The following is a 19,980-nucleotide window of genomic DNA, read 5'->3' as shown; positions in this document are numbered from 1 at the left end:
TACAGACACAAGTAAGGGGTGATTAAACATAATAATAATATGTGGAGCTTAACAGAGGTGCATCAAATAGGTACATACACAAGAAGGTTAAATCTCGGCAATATAACGGGAGTTTCTACGGTAAAACTCAATTTGAAATAAAATAGAAGATGTTGTAAAATCATGATGGTCACGGTCGAAGTATCGTTGAATTCTCTCCACCAGTCTATTTGTTAAGACTCTTTTAAAAGGTGAACGCGAACGGAGAAAATATTGCACGGTCGTATACGGCGCTGTTTTTAAGGCAATTCATCTTATCGCGAGCTTATTACTCGTTCGCCGCAACCCTAACCGGGGATCGTTAAAGTAGGTTGACTTTTCAATTAAACGTTTATTAGATCAGAAAACTGCAAACTACCCGGGGCGTATCAGTTTCAGTTTCGACGCGTATTTACAAGGCACGTATATATATCTTCGTAATAAATGCGACACAGAGGACATTTTATTGAATGGCAATTCCATAAATATTCAACATTCCTTTCACCTGTTCGTTCCTTACCAATTTATTACGAATTCTCGACGAAATAAGTGTATATAAACAAAAAGACCACACCGTTTCAGTGCTGCACGGCGCTAGTGTCCACAAGGACAAATTGAAAGAAACTTTCTAAACTCTAAATCTTATCGTACACTGGATCGATTTATGAAAAACTCGATCACATAGAATTAGACTTGTTATGGTGGTTATGGCTTAATCGAGAAAATTGGGAAAATTAGAAAGAGAAGAGGTTATGGTAAGCTTCCTAACCTTCAAATTTTTAGGTTGTACAATTCTAACATTCCTGAGACCTCGGTTTACTAAATCATTGTACTTTCAAATTCTGTTTCTAAATTTCTTAATCGATGAGTTTTTAAATTCTCCAGCTATGAAATTTTTATATCTCCAAATTTACAATTTGACAAAATTGACAAATCCTTCACAAATCATTTAATTAAAAAATTTCAGAATGTTCAAAGTTTCAAACTATTTAGCTTTTATACACTAATCATCAATTCCAAAATGAATCCTCCGATTAGTACAATATTGCAATCATATCAACACGATACAAAAGTACGGAAGTGAATAGCTGACAAAGGACATTGATTGCAGAATGAAGTGGCAAGTGGTTAGGTATGTCGCGATAAAACTGATGGTCGTGGCACGTCGAACACGTGAGTTTCGTAGCCGTTCGTGTAATTCGTGACCGACCGTTACAAGGTCTGCCGATAGACTCGCATCCTGAGCCGTTACAACTATCTATGTATACATATATGTATACCTAGAGAACGTGCACCGGCACTCGACCCGAGAGATGCACTCGGCTGCACGCGAGGGACGATAGCTTCTCAGGTGTCCGTAGCTCCCGTGAACTCATTCATGCACAGCCAACACCATTGCTCGGGGCTTTTGCATACACGTCAATGAAATACCTGCTTCCGACCACTTTTCTGCTATCCGTATTCTCTTCTCTCATTTTTCTCAATTTTTCTTCACATCTCATTATTAATATTTTCACAAGTTTTTGTGGAGGAAGTATTTAGGTTTTTGGTGTTGTTATATTTTACTTTGGGATTTGGGGATTTTGGGAGGTAGGGAATTTAGGGAATTTGAGGTTTGGGGATTTTGGGAGTTGGAGAATTTGGGGGATTAGGGATTCGGGGAATTTGGGATTTGGGAGTTGGAGAATTTGGGGGATTTGGGATTCGGGGAATTTGGGATTTGGAAGTTGGAGAATTTGGGGGATTTGGGGGATTTGGGATTTGGGGGATTTGGGATTTGGGGGATTTGGGATTTGGGGGATTTGGGATTTGGGGGATTTGGGATTTGGGGGATTGGGATTTGGGGGATTTGTAATTTGGGGGATTTGGAATTTGGGGGATTTGGGATTTGGGGGGTTTGGGATTTGGGGGATTTGGGATTCGGGGAATTTGGGATTTGGGGGATTTGGGATTTGAGAGAACTGGGATTTGGGGGATTTGGGATTTGTGGCATTTGGGATTTGGGGAATTTGGGATTTGGGGGATTTGGGATTTGGAAGATTTGGGATTCGGGGAATTTGGAATTCGGTGAATTTGGGATTCGGGGAATTTGGAATTCGGGGAATTTGGAATTCGGTGAATTTGGAATTCGGTGAATTTGGAATTCGGTGAATTTGGGATTCGGGGAATTTGGAATTCGGGGAATTTGAAATTCAGTGAATTTGGGATTCGGGGAATTCGGAATTCGGGGAATTTGGAATTCGGGGAATTTGGAATTTGGTGAATTTGGAATTCGGTGAATTTGGAATTTGGGGAATCTGGAATTCGGTGAATTTGGAATTCGGTGAATTTGGAATTCGATGAATTTGGAATTCGGGCAATTTAGAATTCGGTGAATTTGGAATTTGGGGAAATTAAATCCTCAAACCTCCCCAAGTCCCAAAATTCCCAAATTCTCAAATTCCCCAAATCCCCAAAACCCCCAATTCTCAAAGTCCCAAAATCCCCAAGTTCCCAAATCCTACCAACCCAAACTCCAAATCCTAAAACCCTAACACCCAACTTCCCATATCCCTAAAGACCCAAAATCCCTAACTTCTCAAATCCCAAAATTTCCTCAAAATAAAAGTTTCCCTCCACATATCGCAGAAATACACGCATCTGGATTTCACTTTCGGGAGCCGGAAATTATGGAAGCCAGCAGGGCGAGGTCCGTGGGGCAAGCGTTTCAGGGGCGTAAAAGCATCCCGAGCGAAGAGCCGAAGATGCGAGCAACCGCTCATTACCGAAACCGCTTTTATTGGTTACCGCGCGTGAAGATGTACACAGAGAAAGGTGGACGCCACGAAGGGAAGGAAACGACGTAAAGAAAAACAGGGTGCGGGACAGGGTCTGGGTAGGACAAGAACAGGCAGAAGGAGAGCATCGCAAGCCATCATCCAGCAGTGGCGGGCCAAGAAGCCTGATTATACGGTGGGAGTGGCATGAGGAGCTCCAGTTGGGCATCGGGTTCCTTCGTAACTTCGTAATACGTCCGAGATATTGCGCCTGCGGCTCTGGAAAAAAAGCACACACTCGAACGTTCGTTCGTAAAGAGCAAAAAGAGTGGTGAATTTCATAGAGAGGCTGCATGCGATAGTGTCTTAAAAACGATTATTCTTTGCCGTTTCCTAACCTCCTCAACCCTAATAGATATTTAAGGAGTATGGAGTATGGAGCTCTTAGTAAGAGTATGGGGTATTGTGGGATGAAAGCATTGCGGGGTATTGTTGGATCAGGGTAAAGATTCAGGGTAAGTAATGGGAGATGTTTTGTTAGTAGTTGAATGACGATGTCTGGATTTCAAAACCGAATGAGAAATGCGAATATTTAGTGCAGAGATAAATAGATTTAGTAGAAAACCTTGAAGCAATGATGCATCGATGAATCTGTCTTTCTGTATTTCTTATTATGTCCGAATACCTAACTTGTCAAATTTTGTAACTTTCAAATTAATTCACAAGTCGACATTTTCAAGTACCAAACTTCTTAAACATCCAGATCTCTAACTTCTTAAAATTCCATTCTTCTAAAAATCCAAGTTTCCAAATTCCTGTAAGTATGAATTACCAAGTTTGCATCCATAAACATGACCTAACCCCGAAATAAAATGCAAATCGTCCCGCCACCAACGACGTAGCGCTACAGATTCGGGTGTAATCGATTCCGACGTCAGACCTGTTGGCCCGAAATAAAAGTGTACGAATCGCGGCGATCTATCAAACGATGACTTAATTTCGCCGGGGTCCGTAGATTTCCAGGCGGGCATTGAATCAATAATACGTCCGGTCGGGTATCCAGTGATATTTTATCGAAGACAGGTCCACGATTAGAAACGTAGGCCAGACGGTTCCAGTTTATGGTTTCTAATTCTATTGGATCGGTTCGCGATAGATCAAGACGGATGGTTCGTGACGGGTAGCGCGTAATGGATAGATCATGATGGATACACATCGCGTACCGAAGATATATATTCCCCGACCGGGAATTGCCACATATGGAATTAGGCACCCGATCACCGCTCAAGATCGCCGTTGTTAGCGTACGTATCGATTTCCCAACCAATCGGCTCCCTTAATTATTCGACCGCCCGTACTGATCGATCCCCTTCGTTTCCTATTACAACACCCAGCCTTCTCGTGTCGGTGAACGGCTACAATTCTATTACCCGGCGCAATGGTAAGTAGCGAATAAATAGAAACAAGCGCCGGTACCCACCTTAGCGACGAGCCATAATTCATATCGTTATGTAACGGGAACAAGAAAGTATGGAAGTGTAAAACATCGTGTATCGTTAGATCGACACTGCGCCCGAGAGTAATTGCCGCGATCGGAATCATTCAAAACGACGCTATTCGCAGGGGGTAAAAGGTGCGTTTGTTTTTCCAATCGTGTCACCTGCTCCATTATTTTATGATGCCGAGCGAAACATAAAATCGCCGCACAATTGCACACTTTCCAATGATATATGGTAGCACACGCCAAATGGCACGTGCTCAATTGCAACAGGGAACGGGTTATGGCTTTAGAATGGGTACAGAGATCGACGAATAAACGTCGCTCGGAATAGTATTTTTAGATTCACTATCGGTTTCTAATTTATACCTTATGGTCTTACGGTAGCTTTCACGTAAACAATTTTTTCTTTTATACTTCAAGTGCATCTTTTCTGTAATTTTATTTGCGATAAATTTCGTAAAGAACTTATTCAACACTTTTTATTGGAAGAACTCTTGGAAGAAAGCACTTTTAAAGAACTAATTTATAATTTACAATGTGAAGAGACTTTCTGAATTTGTGACATCTCTGTCTCTCGATTTTCTTAATTTCCTTTGCTTTAATATTTTAACTATGAACAGACTGACACACCTGACAAATAAATTGTAAGGCAAGGATTTGGCTGGAAGGTGGTGAAGATGCGAAGAGCAATTTCGTCTCGATGCAAAGTCCGAAGGTGGAAATGAGGGATCGTAAAGACATTTCGAGGAACAGAGTCGTCAGCGTAGGCGCGTTGGGTCAGATGCCGACGCGTCCCCGTCGAAGAGGGCCACGTCTCGCCCCGAAGAATCCGCGAAGAGACGATCGATCAGGAGGGGGGCTGACACTAATTGCGGAGAACACTTGGGGAACACGCGTGGTTCCACGCTGGCACGGCTGGAACGAAAGCCGCGTGATTTATCGCTTATCGGAGGTGCTCGTCCCGCTGATTGGCCGACGAGCAAGACTCCGCTACGCCGCGACACTCTTGTCTCTGCTCGATTTACGATCGGACCTCGACGACCAGCATCATGCCGTGGACGTACGCGTCGCGTCGCGTCACAGACGCTGCCACCGTTTCTCGGCTGATTGGCAGCGAAATCGGACAGGAATCGGCCTTCGACGGTCTATTAGCTCGCCGGAAGAGATACGCGAGAGATCTAATAGGAGCGGCTCGTGTCCTCGTATATCTACTAACTGAACGCTGTAACGAGCCGCGGATAACGCGTCTACGCAGTTATTCGATGTTTCATTAATTTCTTCGCGGAAATGCTACTTGTGTAGAATGTTCTTTAGGACGTGGAAACTTCTATTTACTAGTTTTAATAGCGAGACTTCTCAAGTTTACTAAAGTGGATTTCTAAATTGTCCTCAAGTGGATACTTAAATTTCTGGGTCCTGGAAGTGGACTCTTAGGTCTGTAGGTCTCGAAGTCCTAAGGGGTTTGAATACTTACGTCCTTAATGTGTAGGTGTTTAGGTTTTATGGTCTCCAAATTTGTATCTTCACAATCCTTGGTCCTTATAGTCCTTGATTCCTGTATTTCTACATCATCAAATTTTAAAGTACCCAAATTGCTACATCTCCATATTTCTGGACCCTCGAATCATCAGATGTCCTTGATCTTCAAAAGTCCATGTTCTCAATCCTCCTTGACATCCTCCAAGTCCACAGGTCCTCAAATCTGCAGGTCCACAAACTCCATATTCCCTGTACCGTCTTCATCACAGAGGAAGAAATGTTTCAATACCTGAATGATCATCACACACAGAAATATATACCCTACATGTACCCTATATGAAAAATACATGTGGAACTAATTTCCATGTCAATGCAATCTAATATAAATCAGTAAAGAAATTCAAGGCGTTTGAATATATCGCGAATAAAAAAGTGAAAGACAAAATAGCAAGAAAAGGAGAGCTCGAAGAGAAGGAACAATCCGTACGGGACAACAGGTCGGCAATTTGCGAGACACGCATTCCTAGAAGCGGAATGACCGGTCACAACAATGTCCGCCAATTTTTCTAATGCGATGCTTACGGGCATTGGCTACCTTCCGGGAAGCACCGGCATTGTGTCGAGGATTTTTCCCGTGACGCGATAGTCGCGTCCACGAAGAGCAGCTGGTGGAAAGCGAGGGGGAGGACGGTGTCGCGCGTTCTTCGGAGAATCGAGCATGCACGACCGCTATTGGAATCGATCGTACGATACTGTTCTGCCATTTGTAGATACCAGACATGCACACACGGGATCCTTCCTTTTCAGAGGGGAGATCGAAACGCGACACGGTGTAATGCCTTTTTGGGACGAACTGGCCAATGATCTTTTCGAGGGAGATCGGGATTGATCATAATTGACCTGTTACTTGTTCTGTTGGGGACAGTTATATTGCTTGATGTGTTGTTCGATTAAATTGTTCGGGAGTTGACTGGAGGAGATTGAAAGTCTTTGCTTTTCAAAGGTGGATAAATTTTAATTTCTAGTTTTTTGATTAACATGTGTGCAAATTCATATGTTGTGAAATTTTATGGACTCAGATTTTCACACTAAAAATTGTACAGATTCAAATTTTCAATTTTGTAAGTCTCACATACCCAAATTTCACATATGTAAATTTCTACATATGCAAGTTTTCACATTTCCAAATCTCGCATATCCAAGTTTTACATATGTGAATTTCTACAAATCCAAATTTCCACATATCCAATTTTCACATATGTGAATTTCTACAAATCCAGATTTCCATATTTCCAAATTTCACATATCTAAGATTCACATATGTGAATTTCTACAAATCCAAGTTTCCACATTTCCAACTCTCACATACTCAAATTTCACATATGTAAATTTCCACATTTCCAACTCTCACATACCCAACTCTCACGTACCCCAATTTCATATATGTAAATTTCTACATATGCAAGTTTTCACATTTCCAAATCTCGCATATCCAAGTTTCACATATGTGAATTTCTATAAATCCAAATTTCCACATATCCAAGTTTCACATATGTGAATTTCTACAAATCCAGATTTCCATATTTCCAAATTTCACATATCTAAGTTTCACATATGTGAATTTCTACATATGCAAGTTTCCACATTTCCAACTCTCACATACTCAAATTTCACATATGTAAATTTCCACATTTCCAACTCTCACATACCCAACTCTCACGTAGCCCAATTTCACATATGTAAATTTCTACATATGCAAGTTTTCACATTTCCAAATCTCACATATCCAAGTTTCACATATGTGAATTTCTACAAATCCAAATTTCCACATATCCAAGTTTCACATATGTGAATTTCTACATATGCAAGTTTTCACATTTCCAAATTTCACATACTCAAATTTCACATATGTAAATTTCCACATTTCCAACTCTCACATACCCAACTCTCACGTACCCCAATTTCATATATGTAAATTTCTAAATTCTCAAATCCTATATTCTCACATTGTCACATTCGCAAATTACACACATGCACCTCCTCTCTACCCCAAATCCTACATATCCAAATTCCCAAGTCCCCAATTTAGTAAGTTTGAACGCCATCTGCAGAAGAAGCCTTGTTTCCTGCAGCGTACTTGACACAGCCTTGCGCCGAAAATTCAGTAGATAATGGCCGCGTCGTGCAAGATGACAGACCTCCGCAGCGAGCGTCCGTGCAGGAATTCTCAGCGAAGGTCACGGTCCCGGGGGCAGACCGGAAACGCGATATATCCCGGGCTGTCTCGAAAGCTTCATATCGTCTCTCGGCCACCAATAGAGGGGTTTCCGTGTTCGCGATAACTCGCGAAACTGCAAAGCACGCAATTTGATTCGGGGTGGCCTGGTTCTTTCTCGGCCTCGTCTTCCGCTACGCGTTCGTACGCGTCTTGATAACGGTACGTGGTTGAACTTGCAGCCGAGGTAATTGGGTCCGTTCAGCCACTTCCGGTTCGTGCAGTCCCTCTCGAATCGGCTCATCTTGTACGGGGATCACGTCGCAGGCCCAAGAACAGCGGATATTTTTTATCCGGTGGAAACGTATGATCGGCGACGATTGTAATTTAGGCGCTATAATTGCGTCCATATTGTGAGTTCGTACACGTGCGTGATCCTTTTACCCGGTACTCGAACATGGAAAAAAAGGTACGCTAACGCGATCGATTAATCCCGGCGATGTTAAATGTTACCGGACATTAATTAGAGGAAATTGACTCGATATAATTTATTGTTCGAATTTGTTCACGATGATCGATCTTCGTCATTCGATTAGCTTATAGGGATTAGTGTCTTTGCTGTCTTATTTTAGAAGATGGGTAGATTATGAGCTTGTCGAGCTGGTAAGGCTTGGGCTGCAGGATGACGAGGTGAGGTTTGTGCAAATTTATAGAATTAAACATTTAGGAATTAGTCTAATTTCTCTCTTTAGGTCATTGGTTGCTCATCATTACGGAGAAGTTTGCAAATTTAGGAATTGTAGATTTGCAAGCTTAAATTTATACATTTGAGAGGTTATGTATGTGCTACATAATGAATGTGGTACATAAAGAGGTTACGTATGTGGCACATAATGAATGTAATACATAAAGAGGTTACGTATGTAGTTACATATGTGTATGAGGTACATTTGAAGATGAGGAGCTCAGAGCCTGGAAATTTAAAAATTCTCAAATTCTCAAATGTTCATACCTCAAGTTTACACGTTAACCCTCATCGAAAGAAACCTACCGGCATCTTATTTTATTGCCCATGATTTTACCATCAAAGTCTCTAGATTTCGATAGCCTCGAGACACGCGGCATCAGCCCGCGAATAATTCAGAAAATTCATCGAATCGCATCAGGCAGGACGTTTCCAAGCACCATAGCGAATGGGGGAATTTATTGTCGCGATGGTACAGGTGGCTAGTATTTCGCCTACAGGTAAAATCACGCGTGGCGAGAGATTTGCCGATGAAAGAGAGGAAAGAGTCGGATCTATCGTCCGAGAGCGTGGCCCCTGAACGCGTGGCTCGTAAAATAGCCAGGATCGAATGCTAATGGCGAGTAGCATGGTTTTTATAGGGTAACGATAATTTGGCCGAGGTCGAGGGTCGACGTAGCCACGTCCGCGAAACTTCCTCGAGGATGCACGAAGCGCGAAACGCATTTAAGTACCTACCCTCGCAGCTGGTAACTCGCTGGTGTCGATTATTTATTCCCATCTCGACGTGGCCCTTTCTCTCCAGGAAACGTCCCGTAGAAATTTATTTCCGTCTGGACGCTCGCGATCGATTAAGCGGCGGTACGCGGCGCTAATAAAATCCCGTAATTAATTCGTCGAACGATCCTCGCGATTCGATAGAGCTTCCCACGTGCTTGAAACCCACTTACCACTTGCCGGAGGTTTTCTTGCGTCCTCCAGAAGAAAAAATGGAACCGTACAGTTATCTTGTATGATCGGATCTTTCGATCAGGACATCATACATTTGCCAAGATTTTGAAGTTCAAAAATTTTCTTATTTAAAAATTTGTACATCTTTGGATTTTTGCACTTCTCAATTTTTCTCTGAAGCTGCAAATTTCCAAATCTCTTAATTTTCAAGACTCTTAAGTTTCTATGTTTTTTTTTTAAACCTAAACTTTTTCAATTTTGCGTTTATTCAGTGTCTTCAAAATCTCAATCCATCACTAAGCACCTAAATTCTGGAAATTCTAACAGATCAAGTTCCCCCTTGATCCTTACGTCTTCCATAGAGAAGTCAAACTCTATGTACTTGTCATTGGTTTGCATTTTGACAAGTTCCTAAATAGCTATGTCTCCAGATTGTCATTCCTTCTCCAATCATTGAAGTCCCCAAAAATAAATGAACAAGTCCCACGGTTCTCACATTTTCCTCAAGAAAACCAGATATGCTCGATTGCACAAACGTGGTCCGTTTAGATAACGAATTCCGGTGGAGGTTCCCGCGAATTTCGAGTAACGGACCTCAAGATCAAGAAATGTAATGAAGAGCGAGCATCCGAGTATCCGGCGGAGCGTGCGAAAATTCGCGCAAAGTTCGTTTCCGTAACACTTCGAAGTTTCGATTCGCCCAGTCACGCCTCTTTCACCTTTTACGCCTGAATTTAATGGTCTGTGAAAGCTTTTTTGTCGTCTCAATTTAACAGCCACTCCCGTAATTACTTGTCCCGAATACGTTTCGCAAGTTCATTTGTCGCCGAGGACTCTTTCTAGTCGCGATCTTCGCGCCGCCATCGAAAATTCCACGAAAGTTAAAAAAAGAGCGAACAAATCACCGTGGTCGCTCGTTACCGCAATTTACACGGTAATCAATGCGGAAGCGCAAAAAAGGACGGTCGCATCTCGAGAAGCAAACACGGTGCACCGGGTCGGCAATCAACGAAGGTAAAAATCGCGAGGAGAGCCGAAAGGGGAGGACGGAATTCTTTGTACGTTCTGACCCGACCGATACGATACGATCGATCGATCGATCGAACGATCATCGTCGACGACCCGGACGAACCGTCGCGACTCGCCGGATCCACAAGAGCGGTGCCGCGGACCTCGAGGATGAGAGAAACACTTTTTACGATGATGGATCGCCGGTCGAACCGGCAGGAACGTCGGTTCGCCCGGTTCCTCGTCTCCTTCGCGAGGGAGGGGACCGCGTACTACGTCCTGTCCCCTGGACGCACATAAATTCGTGTAAACCCCCATAAATCCCTGGAGAGGCGCGAGCTGAAAGCGACACAACGGACTGACTGTCGCATCCGCTTCAACGCGCCTGAGATGCCGGACTTTCGCTAACCGCCCTCGAATTCTAACAATTTCAACCCGGGTCACTCTGTATTTTTTCGCGTGAAATTATTCAGGATCGTGAAATCTTTTGCATCGCATCTCGAGGATCTAGAAAGAAAACGCTCTGATACAGCAAAAAATAGATACAGACTCCAGGCAGTCCATTTTCAAATTTCAAAATTTTTAACTTTTCGTCCTTTCGAACTTGTAAATATTTAAATTTCTAGACACCCAAATTCTCAAAATTAAATTACTGAATTCTAAAATTTTCAGACTGAATTTCTAGATTGTGAATTCTAAATTTGGAAAGGTACAATGCTGCAACTGCTATAAAATGCAAGAGAGATATCGACGAATCGGAGTATCCAATCTGTTCCCGGTGTATTTTGGATGTGAAGGGCTCGGAGAAAAGGGCTCCACGAAAGGGTTAAGGAGGGGGAATACTCGTTGGCCCAGTACTTGTACCCCCGCGATACGCGTTCCGCATTGATATTATTTCATTAACTTTTTGCCGGTCTCTGCTTGTTGGAATAGTGGTTCCGTCGGTTGGGACCAATCTCCTCCTACGGTTACTCCACCTTCTTCAACCTCCTTCAACCTCTGACTGGATCTCCTCCTCCGCTCGATGTGCGCGAGCGAAGCAGACAGAGTGTCGTTCCTCTTTCATCGCCCTCTCGCCGAATCGACCGCGTACACCTGCCACGATAGTTGTCCCGAAACTGTTCTTCCCGTGTTTCTTTCCGCGAAGGAATCTCGCCCCGACGCGGCCATTCTTCTTCCATTAGCTGTCGATAATTACCTGGACTTAATTAGAGGGCGTTCTGCTGCGTCACGCGCCAACCACCCCGAAAATTCGGCTTTCTTTGCAGCTTTAGAGAAATACGAGATAATTGTTCGGTTTTTACCTCTTCCTTTAACGTCCAAGATTTTCGCGATTGTTGTTTGAAGCTTTTAATTGTGGGACTTGAAAAAAGGTCGGGGAACGAAGATTTTGTTCGAATTTCGCGCTCTTTGAGGTCGCTATTAGCGGCACTGGAAAAGATGGCCTCTTGATCGAAAATACGAACTGTACTCTCTTAAAAATTAGTACAATACCAAGTTTAAAGTATCTTTCTCTTCAGAAAATGCTAATATAAATAAAATAGATATTAAACACACATAAAAATATCCATGTAAACATTTTATTAATTCTCTTAAAATCAGCAGTTATAAAAAACCATAAGCAATTTCAAACACTCTACGCAAATCACTATCTAAAATCCAGTCTACTAAAATCAAACTACTAAATTATCGTTTCTTCTATAAATATGAAAAACGGAGTAACGTGTTTTCAGTAATAACTTTCTAACCTGTCATTTGGAAGCAATTCCATATAACAAGTTTGTACGTAGAGTTTGGGAAGAAGAAAGATTAAAAGAAATACAAGGAAACGAATGATTTCGCAGAGCTACCCTTTCGTGGCCCGAACACGCCTTCTCTCGAGGAAGATCTCGCGCGGAACCGCTCGGCAGATTGCACGATAACGGCACAGCCCCCGTACGATTTCTTCGAGCAGAGCAATACGCATATCTCGCTTTATTGTGGAACGCCTCGTTAATAAACCGGCGATCTTTTTCTCGGCAACTGAGCTCTACTCGAACAATCGAGAAAGCGAGCGAGGATCACCGAATCTGGGATGCGTTCGAGATCTCACAGATATCGTTGCGTTATTAATTGCATCGTGGAAGATAAAATTCATTTTTTTTTATTAGAAAATGATTTACACTCCTATTTTTTATTACGATAGAAACACTTTTTGTCATTGGCAAAACTTTTGATACATTTTTATATATATGTATAGTATAAGTCAGATGGGGTTATTTTAATGAATTGGTTATTACATTTTAGTCGCCATGTTATATATGTTTGAGCGTCTCACTAATTTATTTACGATTGAGCTAATCATTCAGAAGAGCATTTCTTATTCGATGGTAAATAATTTCAAACTTTAAAAGTTTAGTGAAAATAGCTAAGTATCGTATGGAACATCAGGTTTGTCGAAAATAAAATTAAATAAGCTTTGACAAATTTGACGTGGGCGTTCAACGCGTTAAATGTGATGTAGTCCATATATTAAACAGCATACAAGGGACAGGAATCTGGTCCCACAATTACGAATGTAAGTATTATGTTTTGTGTCAGCACATGTTTTATATCAGCGATTAAATACATTTGAAGAGCCTTAAATAATCAAGTAAATTCCTTTCACGAAAATAATATTAAATGAAATCGATACGTCCACGACCACTCTAAAAACCGTATGTTTTATCGTTACAATTAAAATTTTACCATCTCCACTCTAGAAGAATGAACTTTCGCATTAATTCGCGGAGAAACGTCGAAAGAAATCCGTATCGAATGCAGCGGACGTAAAAAGAGGTCGTAACGCGCAAGCGATTCAGGCGCTTAAGTGCAGTCGCTTAAGAAATCTTTATCCGTAGGGTTAATATTTCATATCGCGATCGGGCCAGCGGCGTAAAAGTATCGTCACGGTCACTGGCACACACGGCCTGTCGAAGTTGCGGGTTTAACGGTGAAGGCTAGAAAATGGCCGGCGGATTTGTGGAACGCCTCTGATATCCTCTTTGGATTCCAGGAAAGTTCACGCGATCCTGCGATCGGGCTCGAAAATCTGTTCGATGGATAGTCCGCGGTTGGAACGGAGACACGAAGAAGGTGCACGAGCACGAATTACCGGACGAGGCTCGATTTATTGCCTCCTCGAAACGCGAGACGAGAGAGGCAACGGGTCAGAAAGAAACTGTTCGACGGCAACGGCTCGAGGAGAGGGAGAAGCCGCGAGATCGTTCGATGCCATAGTCGGGCGTCAGATCGGTTGTACGCGTGGAAAATGGGACTGGTTTTTATCGGGATCGGTTGGTGCACTCCTGCGGGAGGTTTGCCTTAATGTTTAATGCAGAGTCCATTGGAATTGCGCGTGTACGTATACGAAAGGTTGCGTACCGTGGACGTCCGCGAGCCTGGCATAGCTCGCAGCCGGCAGCCAGGACTCGCGCCGCATCCTGAGCATACTTTCCAGACGTCTAGGAGCGTCCGGGGAATATTTATTAATAGAATAATTCCGAACGGAGCCGGATAAATAATGCGAGCTGCCGGTCTATGCCGTGGCACGAGCGCACGCGATATGGCCGTACATCTCCGCCTCGAACGCGTGATCGCGACCCTATGCTTCTTCGTAATTCCTGCACTCGCTGAGTTTTGAATACCGACTTCTTCCTACCATCTACTGGATATTCTATTAATCACCACCTGTAATTCTGACTTATTGCGTACTTCCAAATTTTCAAACACAAGATGTATACATGTATAAATGCTTTAGCGTCTATTGATATCATTGATTATTATTGGAGTCTTAAGATCAACGCAGTATTTGAAATACTAGGATTATTTTTGGTTTAACGTTCTTTCATTTTACAAGTCATAATTAGCGCCAAACGAAGCTCGATACTAGTGAACACCTCGTTCAGGTTCGTCACATATGACACATATGAACTATAATCAGGAGTCTCGATGTCATCAACAAGCCAAATTGTTTCAAGTCAACCTAAGGGTAAAAACCTAACTCGACCCCCATGTCGTTCAATGCAAAGCTGAATTCATACCACATCATGTGATTACATTATCATTTTGCTAACTGAAAGTACTAAAAGTTACCAACACTGATGATGAGGTAACTGTCCCTTTCTCAACCCTTTCTATAATTCTGTAAAAACCTTACTCGACCTACAGCTGAATGTATACATCATGTGACATCATTGCAACTTTGCTAACTGATTATACTAAAAGTGTCCAACACTGACGATGAAGTAACCATCCCTTTCACAACCCTTTCCATAAAAACCTGACTCGATCCACAGTTAAATTTGTACATCATATCATTACCACCTTGGTAACTGAAAATACTAAAAGTGTCCAACACTGACGATGAGGTAACCATCCCTTTCACAACCCTTTCCATAAAAACCTGCCTCGACCCACAGTGAAATTTGTACATCATATCATTACCACCTTGGTAACTGAAAATACTAAAAGTGTCCAACACTGACGATGAAGTAACCATCCCTTTCACAACCCTTTCCATAAAAACCTGCCTCGACCCACAGTAGAATTTATACATCATATCATTACCACCTAGGTAACCGAAGTGTCCAACAGCGCCGAGGAAACCTTTCCCAACGCTTCCCGTGCTCGAATTTCATGGAAATGGACGTTTATGTACAAAGATGGAAGGAGCCGCGTAATTCCATCGACATGGAAGGCTAGCTGGCGCATATCGAAAAGCGAACGGAGAGAATGTTCACCTTTTACGAGGTAAGCGTTCATTCCAACGGCGTCCGGACGATCGGCGAAGCTCGCGACAAAGTCGAGAGCAGACATTTTCCGCCTGTTCTTGCAGAGGTGGAACGGTTTTGCCATAGGACGACGGAGATCATCCGTCTTCCGACAGGCGGACAGGCGCGGCTGTTTCTCGGCACCGGCGCGGCGTCGCCTGAACCAGCTCGCGCGACGCGTCCGCTCGCTCAGACAAAAATCTCGGTCGATATTTCTCCCGGATGCGTCGCGTCGACAGGATGATTGCGAATGTGAGAATCCTTATCTCGTCGGGGCCCGACGGTCCGCCGTTTTGTCGCGTTAGGACAGAAGAATATTTATTGCACGACTTTTTTCAACCGTGGAGGCGTTGGGACCACGGGATCTGCCAACCTCTCGTTTATTTCTGGTACTTCTTCTTCTTTTGGAAATCGATACGCCTATACTTTTATTCCTCCGGATATAAGTATGATCTGTTTCGAGTTCAAGCTTTTTTTGTCACATACATTCTATTTGACACATGAAGGATGCGGTGCTTGGAATCATGTTTAAGATTTATTGGGCGGAAAGATTATGAATTTATAATTATAAATTGATAAGATATTGCCAATTATGATATAATTGGTAGTCTAACATCGTATTAATTCTGTACACTTCGATCCTTTGGATAGGAGAAAATTAATCTTTGCTTTGATGATTTATTTCCAAGCACACCTGATCAGACTACTTCTTATAAATAGATATATGTAATTAATTAAACTTTGATGAAATATATAATTAAACTTGTGACGTATATCTCACTATATTACCGGTTATTTCATAAACAGATATCGGAATACCAATTCTAAATATTGTGACTGATTTATCAAGTGCAAAATTGAATTTGCTATATACTCATTATAACATTGATAAGTTACAACTGTTTAGTCAACTTACTCAGTTCAAGTGCGAACCTTGTGTGTTCACACAAGTGTTTGAAGACAAAGATGTCTTTTTTTTTATTGCAGACACAAGTGGTCCTTTTTATTTAAAAACAAGGTTTTCCTTTTTTGTTCAATATTGAACGTCTTACTTTTTTATTCAAAGATGAAGTAGTCTCTTCTTATTCAAAAACAAAGCTCTCCCTTTTTGTTCAACAATGAGACTGTTATTTTTATACAAAGATAAAGCTGTCTTTTTTCAGTGAACCGCAAATCTGTTATTTTTTATTCAAAGATAAAACAGTCCCTCTTTGTGTAAAACTATAATCTTCAATTTAACCTAACCTGATACTGACTTAACTGGTTAGGTCTGCATCAGGTTAGGTCGGCATCAGGTTAGGTCGGCATCAGGTTTGGTCGACATCAGGTTAGGTCAGCATCAGGTTCCCAAAATTCCAATCTACCAAAATTCCAATACCCAAAATTCCCATCTCCCATAATTTCAATCTCCCAAAATTCCAATCTCTCAAAGTTCCAATCTCCCAAAATTCCAATCTCCCAAAATTCTAATCTCCTAAAATTCCAATCTCTCCAAATTCCAGTACCCCAAAATTCCAACACCTCAAAATTCCCATCTCCCAAAATTCCAATCTCTCCAAATTCCAATACCCCAAAATTCCAACACCTCAAAATTTCCATCTCCTAAAATTCCAATCTCCCAAAGTTCCAATCTCCCAAAATTCCAATCTCCCAAAGTTCCAATCTCCCAAAATTCCCATCTCCCAAAATTCCAATCTCCCAAAATTCCAATCTCCCAAAGTTCCAATCTCCCAAAATTCCAATCTCCCAAAATTCCAATCTCCCAAAATTCCAATCTCCCAAAATTCCAATCTCCCAAAGTTCCAATCTCCCCAAGTTCCAATCTCCCAAAATTCCAATCTCCCAAAATTCCAATCTCTGCAAATTCCAATACCCCAAAATTCCAACACCTCAAAATTCCCATCTCCCAAAATTCCAATCTCTCAAAGTTCCAATCTCCCAAAGTTCCAATCTCCCAAAGTTCCAATCTCCCAAAATTCCAATCTCCCAAAATTCCAATACCCCAAAATTCCAACACCTCCACATTCCAATCTCCTAAAATATCCACGCCCCAAATTCCAAATACTCCAACCTCCAAAATTCCTAACTTCCATAACCCCAAAATGTAATAACCCAAACTTCCACCATTCACCTCACCTTCCACCAGCAACCCCAAAATCTCCCCATTTCCACAATTCCAAAACCCTCAAGACCGATTCTTTCCCACAAACAATTCTCACCGTCACATCTATTAATTCCGTCGTGGTGAATCGTGATAAATGTTTCGCATTCTCGTGTCCCGTCGTTCTCAGGATGTGATGGAACTGTGGTAATACTACTGACGATCGTTATTCCACGTCGAATATACCCATGTTCCAGTGGAATTCATCAACGATGGAATCGTCCACCGACCAGTTCCTTTTATTTCATCCCCGGCTCGGTGGATTAATTAATCAACATTTATATTATTGTCCGATCGACCGGTAGCTGCATAGTTCGGTTGAAGTTTGCAGCTACCGCGAATAACCACGTCGGATCGAGATTACTTACGGTTTTAATATTCCACACGAGTATTCCATCGTAATACCGGCGCAACCTGAGTCGTCTTGTTGGGTATTCTCCCTTTCTCGTGTTCCTTTTCCTCATAGTCGTTGTCGATGTTTCAGCGGTACCAAAAAGGGAATAAAAAGGAACGGTAGAATCGTTGAAACATTTCTCTGTTTCGATTGTTTAGCTTAATCCGCGGCAACTTCATTGTTCCATCTTCGCATTCCTGATTAATATTATATCGCTTTTTCAGACCCAACTACTGTTCAACAAGTTTCTTTTTAGAATAGCTTTATTTTTCGAGATATGGACAATTTCTGAACAAACGTCCCTCTTCTGCTTTTACATGAAATATAATGTTTTGTCTTTAACACGTTCCGTGCCATGTGTACCACCAATGTTACACGCTGCCATATCTATTTAATGCACTGAAACATAAATTTTATGACAAATATAACTCTATAAAATATACTTCAACCAAAAAATGATGCACTATACAAAATGCAGTATAGAACATAAGAAAAATATTACATATGTATTGATGATGTAATGAAATATTGTGTGATAATATATTAATCTTTAGTCAAAATATCAAATGGCCTGAACGTCAATCAGGCAAAACTTGGCTTCGCACGGAATAATTTAAGTATGAAACCTAACCTAAAGGCCTTGACCTAATTTTTCCAACCTAACCCATCAGGTTAGATTGGATTAGGTCAGCATCAAGTTAGGTCTAAATAAATAGTGTATAATATAATAAAAAAATGTATATAATGATTTTGTATGTTTATTTTATAGTTATGTTCATTTAACTGTTAAATAATTTTGCAAATATATATAATCATTAATGTTTAATGAAATATGATGTTTTTTATTAATGAAAAACCAATGAAACGAAAAATAATCAGTATTTCTTTGAAGCAGGATTTTTGTCCCGCTCGATTGGCCAAACGACACACTGTGAGGAGTAATAAAAATTGGAATTTAAGTAGACAGTATTTTCCAGTACACTATGAAATGAAGATTTATTGCCGTATAGAAGCCATAAAATCTATCTGGTTAACAAAATAGCCTAACGACTCATCCTGTTACGTTTACCGCATAAACCATCGATTTTTCAGCAAAACGGAATCGTACCAGACGATGAAATATGAACGATTCGAGCAGAGAAATCTCGTAGCCGCTTTCTCGCTCGTCATCAAATGTTTACGACGTGGTAGCAGGAAATCGAGGAGCGAGAGATTAAATAAAAGAGCGAGACAAGAGATTAAATAAAAGAGAGACGAGAGATTAAATAAAAGAAAAAGGCGAAACAAATGGGTGGAAGGAGTGGAAGATTGAAGAGGCAACTCCCGACGGAGATTCAAGAGTAGTTATTGTCATTTCGCGTTGCATAATAATACAGCTTTGATTAATTAACGGTTTGATAGATTGCCTCGAGTCGCACGAAAGTATGCAAAATAATGAATCCGGTATACTAACTAGGAAGATGAAGATGAATTATAACTAGACGAGGAAGACGTAGAAGGGAAGAAAGAAGATGGGATAATAATAATGATGATGACTGCGTGAATGGAAAGAAACCCTTCCAGTAGCGGGTATCGACATTGTGTCGTTCGCTGCTGATTTTCCTTTCAAATTCAATCGCGGTATCAATTTTACTACGTCGTATTGCTTCACGGATCCCATATGACGCTTCATTTGCTTAGGGATTCTTGATGTTTATTGCGCTTTGGATATTTGTGATCTTCTAAAGTTTGAGACTTTACGACTTTGGGACGGTGAGAGTTTCGGGAATTTAGCATTTTGGGATTTTTAGACTTTTGGGACATAGGAAGTTTCAAGTATTATGACTTTGTTATGATGGACCTCTTTCGCTTTTAATTCGGGACATGAGGAATTTGAGACGTAGGGACTTTGGGAAATTGCGTATATAGCAAGTTTTGGACATAGGAACTTCCAGACATAAGGACTTCAGAACACAGAGATTT

The 19,980-nt window shown here is 41.5% G+C and overlaps 1 long non-coding RNA gene across 2 annotated transcripts in view; it reads right to left on the bottom strand.

The window, feature by feature from the left end:
• The window catches only part of LOC143264213 (uncharacterized), a 167,677-nt gene that overhangs the window by 71,460 nt on the left and 76,237 nt on the right, over positions 1–19,980 (bottom strand). The window contains exon 3 of one of the 2 annotated variants that reach the window (XR_013037766.1): positions 17,315–18,417. The exons of the other annotated variant lie outside the window; for it this stretch is intronic. This is a non-coding gene — a long non-coding RNA (uncharacterized LOC143264213). Of the gene's footprint in view, positions 1–17,314; positions 18,418–19,980 lie in introns of those variants that run through there. 2 annotated transcript variants of the gene reach the window in all.

This window comes from Megachile rotundata, chromosome 3 (genome assembly GCF_050947335.1).
Source record: "Megachile rotundata isolate GNS110a chromosome 3, iyMegRotu1, whole genome shotgun sequence".
In the NCBI taxonomy this organism is placed as follows: Eukaryota; Metazoa; Arthropoda; class Insecta; order Hymenoptera; family Megachilidae; genus Megachile; species Megachile rotundata.
The sequence above is the reverse complement of the archived record's forward strand: the minus strand, read 5'-3'. Positions and strand labels throughout refer to the sequence as shown.